This window comes from Malania oleifera, chromosome 3, assembly GCF_029873635.1.
Source record: "Malania oleifera isolate guangnan ecotype guangnan chromosome 3, ASM2987363v1, whole genome shotgun sequence".
NCBI classification, from domain to species: Eukaryota; Viridiplantae; Streptophyta; class Magnoliopsida; order Santalales; family Ximeniaceae; genus Malania; species Malania oleifera.
Genome location: NC_080419.1, coordinates 71,490,078 through 71,513,503, shown reverse-complemented (window position 1 = coordinate 71,513,503; position 23,426 = coordinate 71,490,078). Strand labels below are relative to the sequence as shown.

Sequence of the window (23,426 nt, the reverse complement as noted above, 5' to 3'; positions counted from 1 at the left end):
GCAAAGTTGGCTTTATTGCTTGTCATGTGCCTTGAGCAACCGCTGTCCATGTACCATTTGTCCTTAGTGGAGGACGACCCAAAGCACACCTACAAGAAATACTTAGGTGACTACTTTTGGTACCCAAATTTTTTTGGGTCCTTTGGGGTTAGTGCTTGATTCTCCCTTAACTTTCCAGACCTTCTTAATTAGTGTCCTTTAGGGGTGAGCAAACGGTCGGTTCGGCCAAATTCGGTTAATTAACCGAATTAACCGAAAATTTCGGATAAAGAATAATGTTAACCGAACCGACCGAACCATTGGGCCTCACTGAACCGAACCCGACCGAATTTATTTTCGGGTAATTCGGTTAACCTAATTTAACCGAGAAATATGAGGGAAGGGGGAATTGGGAAGGTAAATCCAGAATAAGGGAAGGGGGAAGTCAGGAAGGAGTCGGGGGAGATGATTGAGCTCGGGTGAGCTTGACGGCGATGACGATGAGGAGTCGGGGGTGGTTCTTGGTGACGATGGCTGGCCAGTGGCAACGGCGATGGCATCACGTGAAGATGGTGGTGCCGTGGTGCGGAGCAGTGAGCTCAGGTGAGCGAGAGAGAGGCAGTGACTCAATGAGGGCTTCCGACTTCTCACTTCAGATAACAGTTACTGTGTTGCACTGCTGGTGATGATGGCCGGCGACGGCGATGGCGATGGACACAGATGAAGGCATCGCGTGAAGATGGTGCCTGGTGATGCAGAGGAGCTCGGGTGAGCGAGAGAAAGGCGACGGCGATGGCTTCTGACTTCAGAGAGCAGTGACTGTGTTGGTGATGATGGCCGGCGACGGCGATGACGACGGCGCCGACGACGGCGAAAGGCAGTGAGGGACTTACATGTTCTGACTTCTGTGAGACTGAGGGCAGTGAGAGTGTGAGACTGTGAGAGTGTGAGACTGAGAGTATGAGAGGGAATGAGTGAAATCGAATTTTAATTTACTAATTTATATTTAAAATTTAATTAATTCGTAAATCGGTTAATCGGTTAACCGAATTAATATTCTCCATTAACCGAATCGAAACCCGATTAACCGAAATATTGGAAAACATAACCGAACCGACCAAACCGAATTTTTTAACCGAACCGAATCGACCAATTTCGGTCGGTTAATTCGGTTTTCCCCGAATTATGCTCACCCCTAGTGTCCTTACTTTTGAAAGGACAATCGAATTTAATATGACATTTCTTTTTGCATTTAAAACATATAGTATGCCTATAGGAATCTTTAGAGGGAATATAAGATTTTGACTCCTTTACAAAATATCTTCTGTAAAGATTTTTATGGTTCAAGTTTTCCTTTCCATTAAAACCAAAACCTTGCTTGTCTAAAGATTTTCTTTGTGCACCAAGGAGTTTTTCAAAATTATTTTGGCCTTCGGTAAATTTATAAATAATTTTGGAATTATCCTCCAGTTTTCTTTCTAACTCTACAATTTTGAAATCTTTTTCTTTTGTCAAAGTAAGATGTGACTCCTTTTGATTTTCCAAAACCTTTGATAATTGTTTTATTTTAGTTTTCAAATCAACATTGTTCTTAGTCATTTTCTCAAAAACTTTAATAACATGCAAATATTCTTGTTACAATTCATTATAACTAGGCATGCTATTATTAACATAATCATCACTAGAGTAATATGAAGATAAAGCACATGATGAATGTATCTCATGGTTGCTGTGTGCCGTTAGGCACAAATTTGCGACTTCATTGTCGCTAGATTCACTACTTGTGATGTTGGAGCTAGGTCATTCCCAAGAAGTGGCTTTTATTGCCTTTTTCTTCTTTTTCGAATCCTTCTTCAGCAGTGGGCACTCTGGCTTGATGTAGCCTACTTCATTGCAATTATAGCTTGTAGGAGGATCTGATTTCTATTTTCTCTTGTTCAACTTTCCCTTTTCTAATCTCGAGCTCTAATGTTTTCTATTGAATCTTCTGTTCTTTTTGAAGAACTTACTGAACTTCTTGGTCAGCAATGCCACGTCCTCATCAGGCTCTTGATAACTCTCCTCACTGGAGCTACTCATTGAGGCCTTGAGAGTTGTGACTTTCTTCATTCTGCTCTACTTATTCATCCTCTCATTGATTGTCATTTCATACGTGATAAGCGATCTTATGAGCTCATCTAGCCTCATGACTTTTAAATTTCTTCCTTCAGCTACGGCAATAGCTTTCAGCTCCCAAATTGGAGGTAGACCACTAAGTATTTTCCTTATAATTTCATATGTGGGGTAAGTCTTACCAAAAGCATGTAAAAAATTAGTAATGTGTGTGAACCTAATGTTCATAGTTTGTATCGATTCACTAGCAATCATCCTAAATGCCTTATACTCACTAGTCAACATATTTATACGACTATCTTTTACATCATTGGTACCCTCATATGTAATCTCTAGTTCCCATATCTCTTTAGCATATGTACAAGTCATAACTATATTAAATTTATTTACATCTAAAGCACAATATAAAGTATTCATGACAGTAGCATTTACTTGACCCTTTTTCATATCATCATCAGTAAAATCATCTTCTGCTATAGGTACACTTTTTCCTTTTACAGTTTTCATAGGAATATAATCTCCCTTGGAGACAACCCTCCACACTTTCCAATCTAAATTTTGAATAAATATCCTCATCTTTGTTTCCAAAAGGGTTAACACCATAAAAAATCAAAGGACATGTGAACAATTGTCCCCACCAAAAGGGGATACACCAAGATGAGCCATTACAATCTTTTACAAAAACAATTAAGTTACTTTACAACGAGTATCTGATACCAACTGTGATTTATGATGTATTCCCAAGAGGGGGGTAAATTGGATATTTAAAATATTTTCAAGTCAAGTGTGTCCTATTTTTAAAACCACAGACAATATTTTGCAACCTAGGGTCTTTCTAAACAATCACCAATCCAACAAATATTCAAGTGCAAATATTTAAAACGAATATGACAATTTTAGTATTTCTCAATCAACCACAAAGCAGTGCTCACACGAATATACAATAATAACAACAAGTAACTAAAAACATGCAAATATGGAAAGGTAAAGAGTGTAGGGAGAGAGAGCAAACACAAGGGTTTTATGAGGTTCGGCAAACCCTGCCTATGTCTTCACCCCAAGCCAACCCTCTTTGGGATTTCACTAAACCAACTCTGTTAACTAGGTAAAGTCAAGCCGTTACACACTTCTTACAGGGTGGAGCCCCCTTTTACAACCACTCCTTACAGGATGGAGCCCTCTTCTTCAGGTGATGCCCCACGCTTAGCCTGGTTCACTACCCAAATCGTAAGGATACAAAATATATGAAAAATTTGTGTGTAAAAAAAGATGCTTCTCAAAAAGCTAGTGTGTACAATGTAAAAATATAAGCACTCTCAAATGATTAGATTTTTGCTCAACAGAGTAGGGTTTTTCCTCTCTCAAAAATATTTTGAGATATATGAGAGCATTTGTGAGTATTGATGATCATTGATTCAAAAAGAAAATATGCAATAGATGCTTTCAAAGATCTAAAACCCCCAAGTGTCTTCTCCAAAAAATGTTTTGCAATAGATGAGGTGTGGAGAAAATGAATTTTGCTCTCAATAAATTTTTCAAATAAATGAGTAGGAGAGAATGAAGATCTTTGATGATAAAAAAATTAATACCCAAACAAATACTTCTTCAACAACCCTCAAGAGCAATAAATGATTTTGCTAATGAAGGGAGTGAATGAGAATGAATGCTTTCTTTCAAAATAAATTTTTCAAAAGAATAAGAGAAAAAGAGTGATGCTTCCTTGCTTTTGAAAAGATGAGAGAAATAATGCTCAAAATAATCAAGAGTATATTCAAGATAATCAAAAGTTGATAAATGAGCTTTGAGTGGGCTATATATTGAGTTTTTGAAAATCTACCTGTGAAGTGACCGTTAGGACATTAAAATATTATTTAATTTGAAATTTTAACCCTTTTTAGGCTTGAAAAATAGCACAACCTGGGAGGTTCGGTCGATAGGGGCAAGGGCTGGTTGACTGGCCTAAGGTGATTTTCCAAATCCGTGAACTTTGGTCGGCCGGGCATAATGATCCGGTCTGCTGGTCTTCATACGTATGAAGGTTGGTTGATTGGTCTTCAATAGGTATAAATGGGGCCAGTCGACTAGGGCTATATATAAAAATTAATTCTGCTCTTAAGCTCTGACCAGTCAACTAGGCCTATAAGGCCAGTTGACTAGGCTCAAGAAAAATCTTAATTTTTGCCCTCATTTGACCTTAAAAGCATTTCAACCCAATGTGTATAAGTTCAGCATTTTAAGTGAAGGGTTTTCCATGAAAAGTTTTGGATCCTAGGGTCTCTCTACGGTCAGCGTTAAGCATCAAACCAAATCATGCAAGACATGTAATTTACAACACAAATTAAATGCAATTACAATTCAAAAGATAAGGTCTTCACTCCTTGCTCTTCAGTTTGCCATGCTACGTCATGTGATGTGAGTTTTACAAGTCTCATGGTTTCCATCGTATCCTTATCATATGTGCGTGCCGAAATTTAAACTTATTCTAGTATTCAATGCACAGATAAGATACTTGTAATTTGTCATTATCAAAATGGGATAGGACTCATAAAGTCAATATTTTTGTAATATATTATTATGTATTTTTTTGTGGGCGCATCCCTATAATTATAGAAAGGGCAATGGACATTTCAAGCCTCGCCTCTATTAGCTCTGAGGGGGATTTTTCTAATGAGATACCCACTTTTGGAGGTTTCATTAGACATTCCTAAATCACACCCCGTTTTGATTATATTCTATAAAAATGTGTATTTCGTTTGTTTCTTTAATTGTATATATTTGTCAATTTGTATTTTTAAAAGGAGTAAATTAAAAGGCTACTAAAATTCAATACGAGGATAATTCTTAGTTAATTAGGTACTGTTTGTAGAACGGGTGCATAGGGGGTACTAGTACCTTCCCTCGCATAACTGAACCCCTAATCTCGATCCTAGTATACGCAGACCGATACTATTCTTAATTGAGTAGAAATCAGGTATTCTAACCGCACCAAGAAAAAAGGTTAGTGGTGACTCAAAATTCTAATTTTTTCCTGAAAATAAACTCATATTTTAATTCAATCGCCTCCTCGGGGCACCTCGCTCTCGGGATGTTGCGATAGCTTGGCGACTTTGCTAGGGTCTTTAGAGAGTCAAGCTATTAATTAATTAGGAATTATCTCAAATGCGAATTTAATAAGTCTTTTAATTACTCCATTTTATTTTTTGAATATATTGTTTATTGTGAATATTTGTTCATATATCTATTTGAATAAGCATGTGAATAAGGAAATAGTTTTGAATATAATTAAGGCAGATTTTGTTTCTATATATGTTTATATATGTTTGGATAGTTGCTTGTATATCAATTTTGTGAATATTGTTGCAAAGATTTGATTATATATATGTTTGATATGTGATTGTGAGTATGTGATTAATTGTGAATATTTGAATATTGCATGATATGTGGGGTTTTGTGGGAATAAACTAAGTATATTAACTCACACATTTTCATAAGCCTTCTACCCGAGTTTCACCCTTTAGGAATAGGAAGGAGCACATTACTGTTACCCCTCATGAGACAAGGTCTTTGGGGGAAAAAGGGGGGGGGGGGGTGCGAACCACTCTGCTCAATTTGAAATTTGTCCAAGTCCATTAGGTGAGGATAGGGAACATACTGGGAGTCTGTTGTTAATAGAGATTAAAGTTTAACCACACAAACATGTCTATAGTTTTTCCTCTTTTAGGATAGAGCCTTGTTGAAAAGCCTGTAAGTGATAAACCCACCTGGGGTTGGTACAGGAGTTTCATCCTTCTCCACATGTTTTTATCTAGTTTTTCGTATATATGTTTTTGAAATACCTAATGTTGTGTCATACATTCTACATTCATTTTAGACATGCATACTACTTTGTCAAGATTCTGAAAAAGCCCGATTTGTTCATGGAAGATTGAGATTTTATCTCCCAAAAAATAAGGGGCATACTTTAATAGTGATCTTTGATTAATGATACCTTTGATAAAATTAACAATTTTGAGAATTATTAAACATTTTTCTTCTTGAACCTATACCCTAGCCTACATTACAATCCAAATAAAAGTCTTGACCAAATTGGTATGTATCATTGTCTCAAATGAATTGTCAAACTCGATGTTGAGTTTGAACTACGCAATAACCTGATCTTGAAAAAGTACGTAAGCAACTTGTTCAAATGACAAGTTCGGTCAATATTTTGCAAAAACGTTTCAATAACTGGGGCAAAAAATATCATTTGGGGAAGAGGTTTTTTAGCCTTAGTTTCCTTGTTTTTGTTGAAACCTAAATCTTTAGCCTACATTCTGTCTCGTGTCTTAAAAACCACCCTGAGATTGAAATATTGATTAGACTACTTAGTGAGACACTAGTTATAACTCAAGATAGAAAGTATAAAATAAGTCATGCAATACAAAGCAAGAAAGTATCTTTGAGTAGTGATGCATTAGAGGAGCTATGGAGGTTGATATATATATATAAAGAAAAAAGAGAGGATATTTGCCCATTGATGTGATTCTATAAGTTGGTAGCAAAGTTACATCAGCGTCAAAGTATTGGTAAAGTTGTTTTCTATTAAACAAGCACAGAAAATCAAGCAAACAAGTTTGAGCATTTCATTCATATCCTTAATGAGATTGAGTTATCTGATTGCATGTTCACTTTGATGTATTCCCAAGAGGGGGGCTAAATTGGGATTTTAAAACCTTTACCTCCTAGGTTAAATTAACTAGTAGTATACCGCAACCTAGGGTCTTTCTAAACATATGCCAATTACCCAACAATATAAAACTGAGCTGATAAATAAAATATTTATAGTAGACTTAGTATTTCACAACCATTCAAAGCATGTATGTAAAATAATCAAGACAATAAATAATACCATACATGTATGGAAATTAAAGTGCAAGGATAAGGAAACAATATGATATCGGGGTTCGCCAATATTAACTACATCCCCGCCTCAAGCTCACAAGTAAGAGGATTCCACTAAAGCTCACTTCACGGGTGGAACGGCATCGTATACAATACCAAGTCAAATTTCTAGGGCTGACCTCAACCTTACAACCAATCCTTAACAGGCTAGATTTACACCCCTTCAGGCCACGCCTGGAATACAATAGATAATGAAATACAAATTTCGTGTACAATATGCATGCTTCTCCAATAATCAAATTTGTATCAATATAACCAATGCACTTCAATATGATAGGATTTATAAGCTCAATGAAGATTATATCACTACTCTCAAGATAATGCAAGTATAGCAATCACAGTGTGAGAGTATATGTGTATAGATCTTTGATTCAAAATAACAATATCAATCACAAGATTCAATATCAAAGATCTTAAGCACACAAGCAAATATCTCAAAAATATTTGTCTCCAAAAATCAACCACAAGAGATATTTGGTTTAAGTTTGTCAGAAATATTTTTCACAAACAAACACAATGCAAGCTCTTGAGTTTTACAATAATAATGCAAGACTCACAAGCCCTAGAGAGTTACCCAAAGAAGATTTATGAATGAAATCACAACGAAAAAACTCAAGCTTACTCTAACTAAAATCAATATCAAACAAGTGTAAGCAATGAGAGTGTAAGCTTAAAAATGATTTCAAGATACTCTACCAAAGAGATTTAGCAAGATGAATGTGTAGGAGTAGGATTTTTAAGCTTGTATGGGAAAAATAGCTCAAGAAATTTTTAGAGGATTTTTGCTAATCAAGTTGTTAATTTCTTACTAATTTGAGCAAATGAGGGAGTATATATAGATACTCCAAAAAATATAACTGTTTGCGACTCAATGGGTATTTTAAAAAAAGTTTAAGTATGTTTAATAAAAAATAACCCTTGTTTAACCTCGGTAAAAATTGAGCAACTCGAGAGTTTCGGTCGACCATATTCAAGGTTCAGTCGACCATATTACTGAGTTCGGTTGACCATGGCTATTTTGAACTGGAGGTATAGTCGACCGTATTAAGGCGATTTTGAACCATTGGAGGTTTGGTTGACCAACAAAGAGGACAGTCGGCTACTCATATAGTTTGGTCGACTGTGGCCAAAAAGAATTAAAAATTTGGTCAATTGAGCGTACAAGGTGTCAGGCACATGGCGGTTCGGTCGATTGAGAACACTATGTTCAAAATTGGATGGTCGACCGTATGAAGTCAAAATGTTGACTTCCATACGGTACGGTCGACTGTATCATTTATACTACACAAGTTTGATCGACCGAGGCTTAATCTCCTCAGTCAACAGTGGTTCGGTCAACCAGCATAGTATAACTAGATTGGTTTGATCGACTGAGGCCCTTTCAATGGTCATTTTAGGTCTTGTTTTTTATTTGAAGTCACCCCTGTTCACATAAGTATAACTTCTAAGTTGTAGGGGACTTTACATGTGATGTTTAGGGACCTAGAGTCAGTCTACGACCTAGGATTTTAAATTAAGCCCAAAATCCGGTGTCGGTTGACCAAAGTCAAGTTTTATTCCCTATGGTCAGTTTATGGCCTTTTGAGCATTTAAACCCTATCATGCATGTAGATACATTATTACAGACCATATTAAATATTACAGATCCAAAAGAATAAATGCAAATACAATAAGAAAATGGTCTTCATTCTTCTTTTTGTTCCTCAATCTCTTTCCTCTTCAAATGCCATATGTGATGTGATCTTTGCGTTCCTTATGGCTTCCTTGTTTTCCTACCCTTAGTGCATGCAAAAGATGATCCTGTTTCAAGAGCTCGGTGCACAGGAAGAACCATTGGATTCTTCATAATCAAAACAGGAAGAACTCATAGAGTCAACACATGTTTATTCATTTTAATTTCAAATTGATTTAAAAAATTAAGAAACGCAATCCAAAGAAGGACCTTGTTGAGGAAATGCAAGATGGACATAAGCAGTTGCAAGTAAATTAACTAGAGTAGATGTCATGTTAAGTTCCAGGGGAACAAAATACAGAGGGAAGGCATATTATATTGGAATTCAAAAAATATGCCAAAGATCATAGTTTGGTTTGTTAATTGTAGACGCGTTGGAGAATGAAAGTTCACACATCATCATGCATTTCATGCATTGCATTAAAAAAAATAAAAAAAATGCATGACATGCAACATGCATGCATGTCATGCGACATACATATCATTATACAACATGCATATATATCCCCATATTTTAACATTAGAAGAAGCAACATGTATACATATTATCATGTCACTCATACCTGTCATATTGCATAGGCTTTGCATATTCATTTTCATCCTTGCCTAAGTCAAGTCCTCATTCTCAAAATTCAAATGGGATATAGAGCATTGGTCCTCAGACCCAAGTAGTTCTTTCCGAATTATTTTGTCCACTTAGGAAATAGGGGCATTAGTCCTCAGATCCCATAAGATGTTTCTTCAAGTACTAGTGTAACGACCCGAAAAATAATGATATTTAAATATTAAAGAGAGGGAAAATGGAAACAGAAACGGAAGGAGGCAACAGGCTTCGTCGACGAACGCTTCGTGTTCGTCGACGACATTGCATTTTGGATGGAATAACCCGAAACTCTTACACAGGGCCTCATCGACGAACACACGGAATTCGTCAACGAGCGCATAAGGGACCTCGTTGACGAAGCCATACCTCATCGATGAAATTCCTTAAAGACTCGTCGATGAGATGACGTGTCTCGTTGACGAACCCAGGGCTATAAATTGCCAAAATTTGGATTTTTGATGAGAAATTAGCGCAAGAAATTCCTTCTCTCTCTCTCTAAACGTCTTCCACCCCTTCTCTCTTCGATTCCGGGCCTGTTTTACACCGGATCGACGATCTGAAGTCACCACGACGCTCCTGACAAAGTTCTCTGCAAGTCTGTTGGAGCTGATCATTGGTGGAGTTGGTTTGGATTTCGTCCCAATCTCAGGGTAAGGCAATTTATTCAATATTTGTCTTTCCCTCAGTTATAAGAAATACAATACACGAAGAAATACTGATGTTTTGTTTTGGGGGATTTGATTTTCAGGGTGTTGAGTGGATAACTCTGTGGGTATAGGGCCAAAATTTAGTAAGAGCTTTTCAGAGCCAAAGTAAGGGAAATATGCTATGCTAGGTGTTTTATAATGTTATCAGAGATTTTTATATATGTATATACCAGCTTATTACCCAGTTTTACAGAATGTGTGTTTTAAATGCTTGTGTGGCCTGAGTAGATAATTATTTGAAAGAACATATACAATTTTTTTTTATAGTGTATCAAACTATACTAAATACACAGTTATAGACAATATATACAGTTTATATAGTTTTTCCAGTATATGGAGTTACACAGAATATATAAATATAGTTATATATTCACAGAGATTATACAGAAAGATATGCATGCATATACAACTTTTATATGAATAGTTTTATAAAACAGATATATATATATATATATATATATATATATATACATATACATATACATGTATACAATTTTACTCAGATAAGTATATTATAACTTTATTCAAAACAGTATATACAGTATTTATAGTTTACCATGTTTCCTATTACCATAACATACAAAGTATACAGACAGAGTATATAGACAGAGTATACAGACAGATATACAAAGATAGCATCAAGATGCTACTGATTCAGAATATAGAGTTTACAGTACAGAAAGATAGTGTTATGGTAATTTAGGAAACATGATGAAAACAGTAAAAGAGTATATATGTATATATATAGTATCAGATCCCTGAGGAAAATTACAGACAGATATAGTATTAAAAAAGAATACAGAGCACGGTACCGTTGCTATATACAGATAGAGTGCAACCACATATCTCAGATAGTGTGTGGGTACCGTCGACTGTGCTCAGAGAGTATGCAGCTCCCCAGTTCACTGGGTGGAGGGGGCCAGTTTGACGAGATAGTAGCCAGTCTTGAGCCTAGGAGTGGATGCAGTTTGGCCAGGCTGAGATAGTGTAGAGTATATTGACTTATCTGCAGGGCCGACCAGATTAAGTCCCGCCTATGGGCCGCACAACCCTGTCATGAGGGGTCAAATCATGACATACAGAGTTTTAGGGATAAAGTACAGTTATGTATATGTATACAGTTTTACAGTATATAATGAGTATAGTATGATATTAGCACTATGAAAAGTAGAAAATACAGATGATACAATTATATTTTAAATTGTGAAAAGAAAGTTATGCTTTACATATTTACTAATGTATTGTAGTTCAGTTGTTATTTAAACAGCATTTCTAACTTAGTTGTCACATACTAGTAATAGAATATTTCCACTTACTGAGCGTTGACTCACCCTATGACTTTAACATTTTTCAGGTGAGCCAACTTCGCGAGCAGATCAGGTTCGCGAATAGAGAGTATATTGATTACCCTGGTTTAGAGGGTAAGTTTGTATAGGGTTTTGTATTTTGGGACAGGTATTTTGGAGAGAGATGTATTATATAGTTATGACATAGAAATACGGATTTCTAGTATTGTATGATGTATGTGGATGTATGGATTATGTTTTCACTGCATAGGTATAATTTTATATTTAGATTCATCCCGGTGCCTTCCGAGGCTCGAGTTTCATATCTGGGGGTATCAAAACAGTTAATATATATAATATAAAAAAAATAAAAAATGATGATGTAAATTTGGAGGTCATCACAACTAGGGCATGAGTCCTCAGATCCCAGAAGAGTTTTCTTCAAGTACTGGGGCATCGGTCATCAAATCTAAGTAGTTCTTGCAAAAATGTTCAAGTACTAGGGCATCGATCCTCAGATCCAAGTAGTTCTTGCAAAAATGTTCTTCAAATTGGGGCACTAGTCCTCATACCTAAGTGGTTCTAGGCAAAAATTCTTTTCAAACACTTGGGCATTATACCTTCGAAATTCAAATAATCACTTCCAAGGGATCCCAATCATCTCGTGCATTCAATAGGTCTCTTCCAATTGTTATCCTAACTATCTCGTTCATTTAAGAGATCATTTTCAAATCAACCCTTGACAGTCCCATCCAAATCAATCATTTCCTTTTTCATCCAGATTGACCTTTTTTGGAATGGTCCTATCCAAGTTAATCATTTTCGGAATGATCTCATCCAAATTGATTATTTTTGGAATAATCTCATCCAAGTTGACCATTTTCGGAACAGTCCTATCCAAGTCGACCATTTTTCGGAATGGTCCTATCAAAGTTGATCATTTTGGGAATAGTCTTATCCAAGTTGACTATTTTTGGAATAGTCCTATCAAAGTTGATCATTTTCGGAATGATCCCATCCAAGTTGATTGTTTTCGAAATAGTTCCATCCAAGTTGATTATTTATGAAATAGTCTTATCCAAGTCGATCATTTTTAGAATGGTCTTATCCAAGTTGATCATTTTCCGAAAGATCTTATCCAAGTTGACTATTTTCAGAATAGTCTCATCCAAGTTGACCATTTTCGGAATGGTTCTATCCAAGTTTATCATTTTTGGAATGAACTCATCTAAGTTGGCTATTTTTAGAATAATCCTATCTAAGTTGATCATTTTCGGAATGATCTCATCCAAGTTGACCGTTTTCGGAACGGTCCTATCCAAGTCGACCATTTTTGGAATGGTCTTATCCAAGTTGACCATTTTCGGAATGGTCTTATTCAAGTTTATCATTTTCAAAATGATTTCATCCAAGTTAACCATTTTTGGAACGGTCCCAATTGACTATTTTCGAAATAGTCAAATCCAAGTTGACCGTTCACGAAACGGTGTCATCCAAGTTGATCATTTTCAGAATAATCTCATTCAAGTTGACTATTTTCGAAATAGTCGTATCCAAGTTGATCATTTTTGGAATGATCTCATCCAAGTTAAATATTTTCTAAATGGTCTCATTCGAATTGACCCTTCGCGGTCCCATTCAAATTGACCCTTGGTGGTCCCATCCAAAAATGCCATTTGGACTATCTCATTCATCCAAGTAGTCATTTTTCAAATGCTCTGACTCTTGGGCTTAAGCACCGAGGTAGTCATCTTCCAAATTATTCACTAACCACTAACATCGTAAAGAAGTGTGCTAACATTCCCATGTTGCCCTAGTCACTCCCTTTTTATCCCTAACTGGTAGAAGCAAATAGTACCTAGTTGATCTTAAAGCATGAGGCGGTTGTGTGGTTCAACTAAAATAGATGTCTTTTATCTTTACAGGCTTATTACTAAAGATAACAAGGAAAGCTCCTACTATTACCTTGAAGTAGCAAAGTCTATAAAGAGGGACAGATGCAGACACCCCAATTTTAACCAGACCTTTATAAGGAGACCCTTCATAATAAGATGTCGACCTTGTATCCCGGGAATTGGAGGATCCTTTTTGAAAAATCCAATTGAGTCCCTAGTCTTTTAAAATTGAGGCCTTGTTATTTTTGAGCCCCTGATATTTTAAAATGAAGTCCTTTTAATTTTAAAATTTAAGTTTTTAAAATTTTAAAATCTAGTTCCTTTAATTTTAAAATTGAGTCATTGTTATTTTAAAACTGAGTCCTTTTTATTTAAAATGTGAGTCCCTTATATTTTAAATTTTGAGTCACTTTTATTTTTTGACTCCCTTATTTTTTTAAAAAAATATTTGAGTCCCTTTTATTTATTTTTAGTTGAGTCATTTTTATTTAAAAAAATTGAGCATGGGTCCTTTTATTTTCGGGAATTAAGTAATTGGAAACAACACACCCCCCCCGCCCCCCACCGCCCCCGGCGGCCCCACAAAAAGAAAGGGTTTGCATGGGCCGTGCAAAACTGTCGCATGAAACACAAGCAGTTAACATAGAGAAAATGGGATTTTTAGGGTTTTATTAGGGTTGTTTTTGGTTTATAAAAGGAGAGGAAAGATACAATAGAAGGGCGAGCCGCAGGCATAGGAGAGGGGAACAACAAGGGAGCTGTGCCCAAGAACACACAGTTGTGAGAAGGGGAGAGAACACACAGCCAAGGAGCCCCACGCAGAGAAGGACAAGCAGCAACGGAGGCAGCCGCAGAACAATCACGAGAGCCTCACGCACAACAGCGGCATCAAAAAAGAAGGGGCAAACGTGGCATGGCTGGGAACACCCAGTCACCCTCACGCAGCACTCCCTCACACACCACTCCCTCACGCACACCTAGCCACCCTCACATGCACACTCCTCACACACCCTTGCACACTCTTGCAGCCACGACCAAGGTAGCCTCTTGCAGCACACACAGCCGCACAACCAAAGAGGGGGCAGCCACACGCACACAAGGAGCCGCGAGCACAAGAGCACAACCGGAGAGCAGCCCTCTGCAGCCATCTCCTGCTCCGGCCGCTGCCGCAGTCACCCCACAACCGCAGCTCCTCCTCCTCCTCCCCTTCCCCAAAGGTTTTTTTTTTTTTTTTCGTTTACATGTTTAAGGGTGGTTTTTGTTTTCTATATATATATATATATATGTGTGTGTGTGTGTGTTTTTTTTTTTGGTGTTAGGTTTTTAATACTTGTCATATTATTGTAATAGCTTTAAGGTTATTATTATTATTGCATTTTATTGAATATTATTATTAGTTTTTTTTATTATCATTATTAGTGTATTTATGTTATGTTGGGTTTTTTATTATTGTCATAATGTTATTATATGTATTGTACATTATTTTTTTTGGTTTGACTATCATCATGTTATTATTGTTTAGGTGATATTATCATTAGGGTTTTGATTAATTTATGTTATTGTTGTTCATGTATGTTTAGGGTCTTAATTATTTCCATGATTTTATCATATTTGATTATTTTCATGTTATTATTATTATATGCATTTTATATTATTTTTAAGGTATTATTTATTTCATATTATTATTGTTCATATATTTTAGGGCTTTGATTATTCCATATTGTTCATATTAATTTTTGGGTTTTGATTATTTCCATGTTATTGTTGTATATTAATTTTAGGGTTTGATTGGTTTCCATATTATTGTTGCATATTAATTTTAGGATTTGATTTGTTTCCATGTTATTATCTTAATTGTTTCCATATTTTCATTATTGTATATATTGCATATCAATTTTAGGTTTTGATTTATTTCCATAAATTCATTGTTTTAATTGTTTCCATGTTATAATTACTGCATATATTGCATATTAATTTTGTAGTTTGATTGGTTTCTATATTATTATTGCATATTAATTTTAGGGTTTGATTTATTTCCATGTTATTATCTTAATTGTTTCCATATTTCCATTATTGTATATATATATTGCATATCAATTTTAGGGTTTGATTTATTTCCATAATTTTATTTATTTTAATTGTTTCCATTGTTGTATATATTGAATGTCAATTTTAGGGTTTGATTTATTTCCATAAATTCATTATTTTAATTGTTTCCATGTCGTCATTACCGCATATATTGCATATTAATTTTAGGATTTGATTTGTTTCCATAGTTTCATTGTCTTAATTGTTTTCATGTTATTATTCTATATTTAGGTTTTCCTTTATTGTTATGTTAATATTAGGGTTTTCATTGTTGTATATCATTATTAGGGTAATATTATTATGGTATTATTACTATGTGTTATATTATTATAATGGTATTATTATTAAAATAGTATTATTATGTGTTATTACTATTATAGTATGTCTTACATTATTATTATGATATTATAATTAGGGTTGTATTATTATGTTATTATTATTACGTGTTTTACTATTGTAGTATTGTGTCATTATTATTATGGTATTATTATTATAGTATTATTATTATAGTAGTATATTTTTATTTACGTGTTATTATTAATGTGATATTATTCTTATTATTATTATTATTATTATTATTACTACGCATTTTAGTATTTTTGTTTATAATATGTGTTTATATTTTGCATTATGTATTGCGCTATTTTTTAAATATTTTTATATTATATTATCATGTATTTTTGTGTGGGAGTATCCCTATGATTATAAAAAGGGCAATGAGAATTTCAAGCCTCACCTGTATTAACTCTGAGAAGGGTTTTTCTAACGAGATCCCTACTTTTGGGGATCTTATTAGATATTTCCAAATCACACCCCGTTTTGATTATATTTTATAAAAATGTGTACATTTTGTTTGTTTATTTAATTGTATATATTTGTCAATTTTTTTATTTAAAAGAAGTAAATTAAAACATTTTTAAAATTTAATTTGGATATAATTCTTAATTAATTAGGTACCGTTAATAGTACGAGTATGTAGGGAGTGTTAGTACATTTCTCTTGCATAACCAAACTCTTGATCCCGATCCTGGTATACCTAGATTAATACGATTCTTAATTGAGTAGTAGTCGGGTATTTTAACCGCATAAAGAAAAAAGGTTAGTGCCGACTCGAAATTCCAATTTTTTCCAAAAATAAATTCATATTTTAATTCCCTCACCTTCCCGGGGCACCTCGCTCTCGGGACAATGCGACACTTACCCCAGTGTGGAGGTGATCCTTGTTTTGGGTTCAAAAAGGAAAAGTTTTAGGCTTAAATTAGGACTTGGAGGGGATTTTTCTTTCAATTATACATGGGTAGCAAAATGAAAGTTGTTCTTCATCCCAAGGGTCAACTACTTATTATTGTGAAGCCTTTGCCTCTTTTGTGCCATGGTGGCATAGAGACAGAGGGGACATGATTCAAGAATGATGTGAAGGATAATGTAATGGTGATGGGTAGATGAAGTATGACCTTTATGTTGCTCATTATTTATGAAACCAACAATTGCTTTGTAACGAGCATATTTATTTGGAAAAGACTTTCATTAAATGAAGACAAAGGAAATGAGGCATACATATATTTAATTGAAACATGGACAGATAGGAAAACAAAGATTGAAACAAAACTTCTTCTGAAACTCTATTGGGCATTGCATCAACAGGTTCTCATCATCTATGAATCCCACAAACTCAATTAAACTTGCGTCTTGGAGTTGTCATACCCTTTTCTTCAATTGCCAACACCTTTATGTGGAGTGACTAGGGGTTCCCATATGGAACTCACACCTTTCATTAGGATTATACCACTTGGGCAGTCGATCTCCAATCCCATAAGGATGGACTTGATAGCATTCTTCTTCCCTAATAGACCTATTAGATGTTCTTAGTTTAAAGCCATATAATGAAGAAAAAAAAAATTCAATTTTGGTCGAGCCATATAAAGGTATAGGGATGGACTCATTAAAGGATGAAATGAATAATTGCACAACCACATCTCAAGAAATGACACACATAAAAGTATCTATGAAACCTCTAATACCAACCATGACTAGTATCCGTTTGAAAATGCCACTAGATAAAGATTGCACACCACAGGGATACTGTGTCCCCTCCGCTAAAATTGTATCGTGTAAAAATTTTGATCTCGTACAAGTATGCCTAGCACAATTTCAATGGAGGGGTCAAAGTACCCCAATGATGTTACCAAAGCCTAAGCTATATATTGTGATTATATTGCTAGGTCAAAGATACCTAATTTTATATGCCATGTTCAAACTCCTTGGCTAAGGGACTTATTTTTAAATAGTGTTTTTACAAAAATAACTAGTGAAAATTTGTTCCAATAGTTGATGTAAAAATAAATAAATAAATATATATATATATATAATATATATAGATAAAATATATATACATTTGGCAAAATGTACTTAGATTAATTTGATTTTTTCATTAATCTATACTACAAATAAAAGTACAAATAGTGAAAATCATTTTGTGAATGAAAATATTCTTATCTTTTTAAAGAAAGACTAAAAGCTCCTAAAGATGTAATTGTAATCAATTTGCCGAAAAAAGTATCTTTATTTTTAAAAGTAAACTTCTATAAAGCCACACTCCTAAAAATTTTTTATTTTATACTATATATAGAAGTATATATAGTGTAAATCATTTTATTGACAAAATATTCATATTGTTTAAAATTAAGACCAGATACTCTTTAAAGAAATAAATTTATATAATATACATATATATATATATATAAAGTAAATTCAATCAAAACAAAATTAAATTACATTTAAGAGTTCCTAAAATTAATGTTTGCACTTAAAGAAAAATTTTCACTTAATTAAAACATAAGCAAAACTAACATCATTTACTTATACTATAATAATATATTAAAAGTATAGAAAAAACGTAAAATAGTATATGACAAAAAAATCTCGATATTTTAAAAGCAATACAAAAAATATTTTTAAAAGATAAATTCAACCAAAATCATATTAAATTACACTTATAAGATTTATTTTAGATATTTTAAAATTTGATCTAAAATTTGAGATATTACGTAAGATTTATTTTAGATGTTTTAAATCATCTTCTCAAAGCATTTGAATGAGACTTTTGATTGTTGATACTAATGCATTGCATTCACTATATCTTGAGATTTGAGTTTCAATACGTGACAAAGATCATCAGTGATGTTTAAAACTCTCGTCTATGAAGGATTAACACAAACTCAAAAGGAGTGAGTCTGTTATAAGTTGTATCTGCATCACTTTTTTAAGGAAAAAGAAACCCTTTCTGGAGTTGTATTTTTCAAGATAGAACAAGTGGTTGCAAACATATTTATCAAGTTGCGAATAGAAGTCAAGTGAGAAAGTCTATCGAATATCACCAAGACTTTTAAGAGTGCCAACTTGATTCAATCCCTTACTAGTTTTGAGCTCTCCACTAGCATGTAGCTTTTCTATATCTGAAGCTTGAGCAACTTTCAATTGGTCATGTGGTTTGCGAAGGAACTAACAAAACAGACAACAAAAGCCAACTTCGTGAAAAAAATGATTAACAAACATAACTTATCTTGATGCCCCAACTAATGCGAATTGGAGACAATGAGCATGACAATGAATGTAGTATGCATAAGGTCATTCATTAAAAAACAAAGCTTGTAATCCATTCCACTCTCAACATATATTACTAGCCCCATCATATCCTTGGCCTCAGATATTTTGTATGCTCAAGTTGTGTCAAGATAATTAAGGTAATATCTCATTCTCTAAGGTCAATGATGTAGTATTAGACACATGGACAAGATCAAAGAAACAATCCCCAACATAGCTATCAAAATCAACATATCTCAAAACAAGAGTCATTTTCTCTCTTTTTGATTCATCCACAATAATGCAAAACTTTGCATTGCTAGTCTCCTCCCTAATAGCCTTTCATACTTCACTAGCAATGACTTGCAATATATCTTTTTGAATTCCATGAGAAATGTAGGATGCTTTTTGTGGAGCATTCTAAAGTACATCTAATGCAACATTTTCATTGTAAGAGGCTATAATCTTAACCATTTCAATAAACCTGCCTCAATTCATTGAATCTAAGCTTTCATTACGACCCCTTAAGGCATAAGATCGAAATGTTAGCCACTTGACCGCATCAATTGTAGTTCTCAATCCCAATCAATTATTGTAATTTTTTGGGAGGTTTACTTTTCAATAATATTTTCAATGTGTTGTGCTTGATTTGCAATATCATGGCATTGTTTCACAACATTTTTATGTAATTAATTAGGAATTTTTGAACATGATTTATAAAATCACAAATTTTGTAATGTAGAATTATTCAATAGAAATTAATGGATATACTTTTCTTCCTTGAAAAAAAACGTTCGTAATGTAAGCTTTTGTAGTATTTCTCATCACAAATTTTGCCTCTCGATTTAATTCTAAAGCCCATTCATGAATTCTTTCATACCCAACAAAAGAAAAGGCCAAATTGTGTCTCATAATTGCCATTGCCAACTTCTTATGCTCTACAGCTTAATTAAGTTTTCTTGTATGCAAAGACAATTGCCCATCACCTTGACTCATTAGCATTTGTTTCAGATCATTGTTTTTTCTTACCAATGCATTTTTTTATATGGCAAAGTAGGTTTGAGGTCTCAAAGTTCTTACTATGGTAGAAATATTTCTTAGGACAATACTTACTTTGAGCATATTGCTTATCTCCACATTCAATCAACTCAAAATCTATCCAAATGTAATTTTTTTTTTTTCTACCTCTTTTAACCTATGGAGTTGTTTCATTTGTGGGTTCTGCATTTGACGAATCTGACAACCAAATTTCTTCTTCACTCATTTCATCATTTTGATCAATTGAATTCACTATTGACTGAGACTTTTTTTTTTCTTTTTCTAATCCTTGTAATGAATTGCAAAAATAGAGAAATGAGAAATCAAATGCAACCATTGTTAGTAAACAAACAATGAAACAAATAAAGTACGAATGAACAAATAAGATTAGAAGTAGTCTATTAACTAATTCTAAGTTAGTATCATGTTATGAACTAAAAATTTGAACTTTATTTTAAATAATTAAGCAATGCCAGCTGCAAAATGACTGAAAATTTGAACTTTATTTTGAGTTTGTGTAAAATTTAAACAAGCATGTTTTTATTTTATTTTTTTGGTTCATGTCTGTATTGCATCATATTTCCAATGTGATTATTTACAAAAATTCAGAAGATATTTATGATTTAATGTAAGCACAACATTTTAAATTTTAGACTGTCCCAATGCAAAACATGAGTTTTGAAATTTACATTTTTCTTATTTAGCCCAAAATTAGATGTCACATTTACATACTGTAAAAAAATAATACCCATTGGGAATACAGAACACTGAGAATAGTCTGTTCTGAACAGAGCTTGGATGGTTGGATTGCATATTTCAACATTCCACAGTAGTTTTGTTTGGAAATAAGCAACTTGGTTGTCACTGAATTCCCAAGAATCCCAACACAACCCACTTCACCAGGCAAATAATCAGGTCATCTACTAAAAATCCGAAGCCCCAAAACTTCTACAAGACATTAAACTAAAAATAAATTGTTTTTTGAAACAAACAAATGTATCGTCTGCAAGCAAACCCAATAGGCAACAACAAAAAATTTCACCAAAAGAGAAGAAAACAAAGATAAGAAAACATTAATCTGGAAGGATGAAACCAGAAGGCAGAAGGAGACAGTCAGACGACTCAGATAGTAACGAAAAAGGGAAATTAATTTACAAGAGAGGGAGTTGAACCTGGTTCGGCAGTCGGCACTTCGGCGCGTCGTCTTCAAGGCTAGGCTTTCGCAAGGAGAGAGAACAGGGGACTGCCGGGCGCTGGGCCCCTGGCAATGTTGATTGAGGCTGTGTAGTGTGTACAGAGTCTACAGAGAACAGACAGAGTCACAGAACTGAAGGGCGAGCGAGCGATGTGCGAACTGGCGAAGGTAGGGAGAGACCGCGAGGGTTGTCACAAGGCTCTCTGCATGATTCGTGAAGCAGCGAGCGAGTGATGGGTGGCGAGTCGGCGACGACGACTGCGATTCTGCGAGGTTGAAAATGAAACCTTAAATGCCCAAAATCTTCTAAGCGAAATTGATGAATTTACTGATGAGGGAATCGTGAATCTGTGAACGAGAAGCAAAGATTCAAAGTGATGAGAATATGGGCCGGGGGGTGTGGGCCGCGTGGCCGTGTGCGCGTGGGCAGTGGGCCAACTTGCTGCCTGGGGGAATTGGGGGGAGGCGTGGGGGTGTTGGGCTTTATGGGTTAATGGGCTTTTAAGTTGGCTTTTTTAAGACCTTGGCGGATATCAAGTAGATAAACTCGACCCGACTCATTTAGATGACCGATATAAAATATAAAATCATATTTGGCTCAAGCGGTTTGATTATAATCAATTAAAATGAGTCGGATTCAATTCATATTAACGAATTTGTATCCATTTTGCCAAGTCTAACAAGAACCATTCCTTCCAAATAAACAATTATAAAAACTTAACAACAAAGAAAAAGTAAACAAGAATTTAGATTTGAATAAACTCATAGAAAGAATCAAATATCTAATATTAACCCTAAGTTTATTTCTCTTTTCAAAGTCATTATTAACCAAATCAATAATTTCATCCAGCACAATTTGACGATGGTAGTTGAAAGCTGAAAAAACACAAATTTGTGTAACATTTGATCCCTAAAAAGATAAAATAATCTCAACAAGGAAAAAAAAAAATGGTGGAATGTGATTAAGGTACCTCCGGCAAGACATTTCTTCATTTCAGAGTTAATTTAAGTTATAGAACAAAGACACAATAATTCCAATCATGTTCTTAATTATCTAATTGACAAAAAAAGTATTGCTCCTTTTTTCAAGACACAAAAATATGTTTTGCTATATATAAATACACCACATAGGCAAATATAAAACAAAACTACAATTTACATAAGTTACATAACAATTTCACATCCAACCCAAATAATTACATCATTATAGCTATATTATAATTATTTTACTTAATTATTATATTTTACAAATTAATTAATAATTTGAGAAAAACTTATTGTAAATATTGATAATATTTTTGAATTCTTTTTTTGTTATTTTTAGATTTGAAATTAACCTTTTAGTTGTATTTAAATTTTAACTTCATTTTATTTATTTCAGTTTTATTAAAAAAACAAAAAAACAAAATATAGTCTACATAATGATTTATTTTACAAAAATAATCTTTAAATATTAAAATACTACCACAAAAAATTGACATAGCAATTGATGAATGAGAAAATTTACTTATAATGGAAATTAAAAAATAGCAATGCAAACAAAATGTTGTAATCCTTCCTTTAGGGGATTTTCTATAAAAAAATTTCTTTTTTTAATTTTTTTTTAGTATAAAATTAATATACAGATTATAATAAATGCATTAGTTTTTACGTTATAGTTTTCTATGAAACTATTAGTTTTCAAATGTTTTTTAAAAAGCTAAAAACTAGATTTTATTTTCATTAGGACTATTGACTTACGCGCCGTTACCTGCCTTACGCGCCACCATGCTCCACTACTTCTCTCTGCCTTCCTCAACTTTGCACTGTTCCGGTCACTATTCCACCGAGGTACCACCACCGTTGGAAAGCCCATTCAGAGAGGAGTTCAACGCCGCTGAAATTGGAGCCATCTAATATTTGCAGAAAAATGATTAAGTCTAAGCAACTAGGCTTTGATACAAATTGTTGACTTTAGTGTAATCCCAAAAGGGGGTGAATTAGATATTTTAAAAAGTTTCTTTTTAGGTCAATTAACCAGTAGTAGTATTTCACAAACCTAGAGTCAGTCTAGAGTATTTAAAACATAAACAGATAGATGCAACTGCAATTAATTTACTCCAGATATATTTTAAACATGCAAGCACAATATAGCAAAGCAAATAAAATTAAGATGACACTAGATGTATTATCAAGGTTTGGCAAATGTGCCTATGTCCCTACCTTTAACTCGCAAGTCCGAGAATTCCACTAAAGCTCACTTGCGGGTAGAGCGACACCGGATACAA

General features: G+C 34.0%; 1 long non-coding RNA gene across 1 annotated transcript; it reads right to left on the bottom strand.

Moving 5' to 3' along the window:
• Window positions 1–16,850: 16,850 nt before the first annotated feature.
• Window positions 16,851–21,509, bottom strand: LOC131152250 (uncharacterized). Its single transcript, XR_009135900.1, has 2 exons — window positions 21,137–21,509; window positions 16,851–18,845 (listed from the first exon to the last, which is right to left on the bottom strand). It is a non-coding gene; the product is annotated as an uncharacterized LOC131152250 (long non-coding RNA).
• Window positions 21,510–23,426: the final 1,917 nt, after the last annotated feature.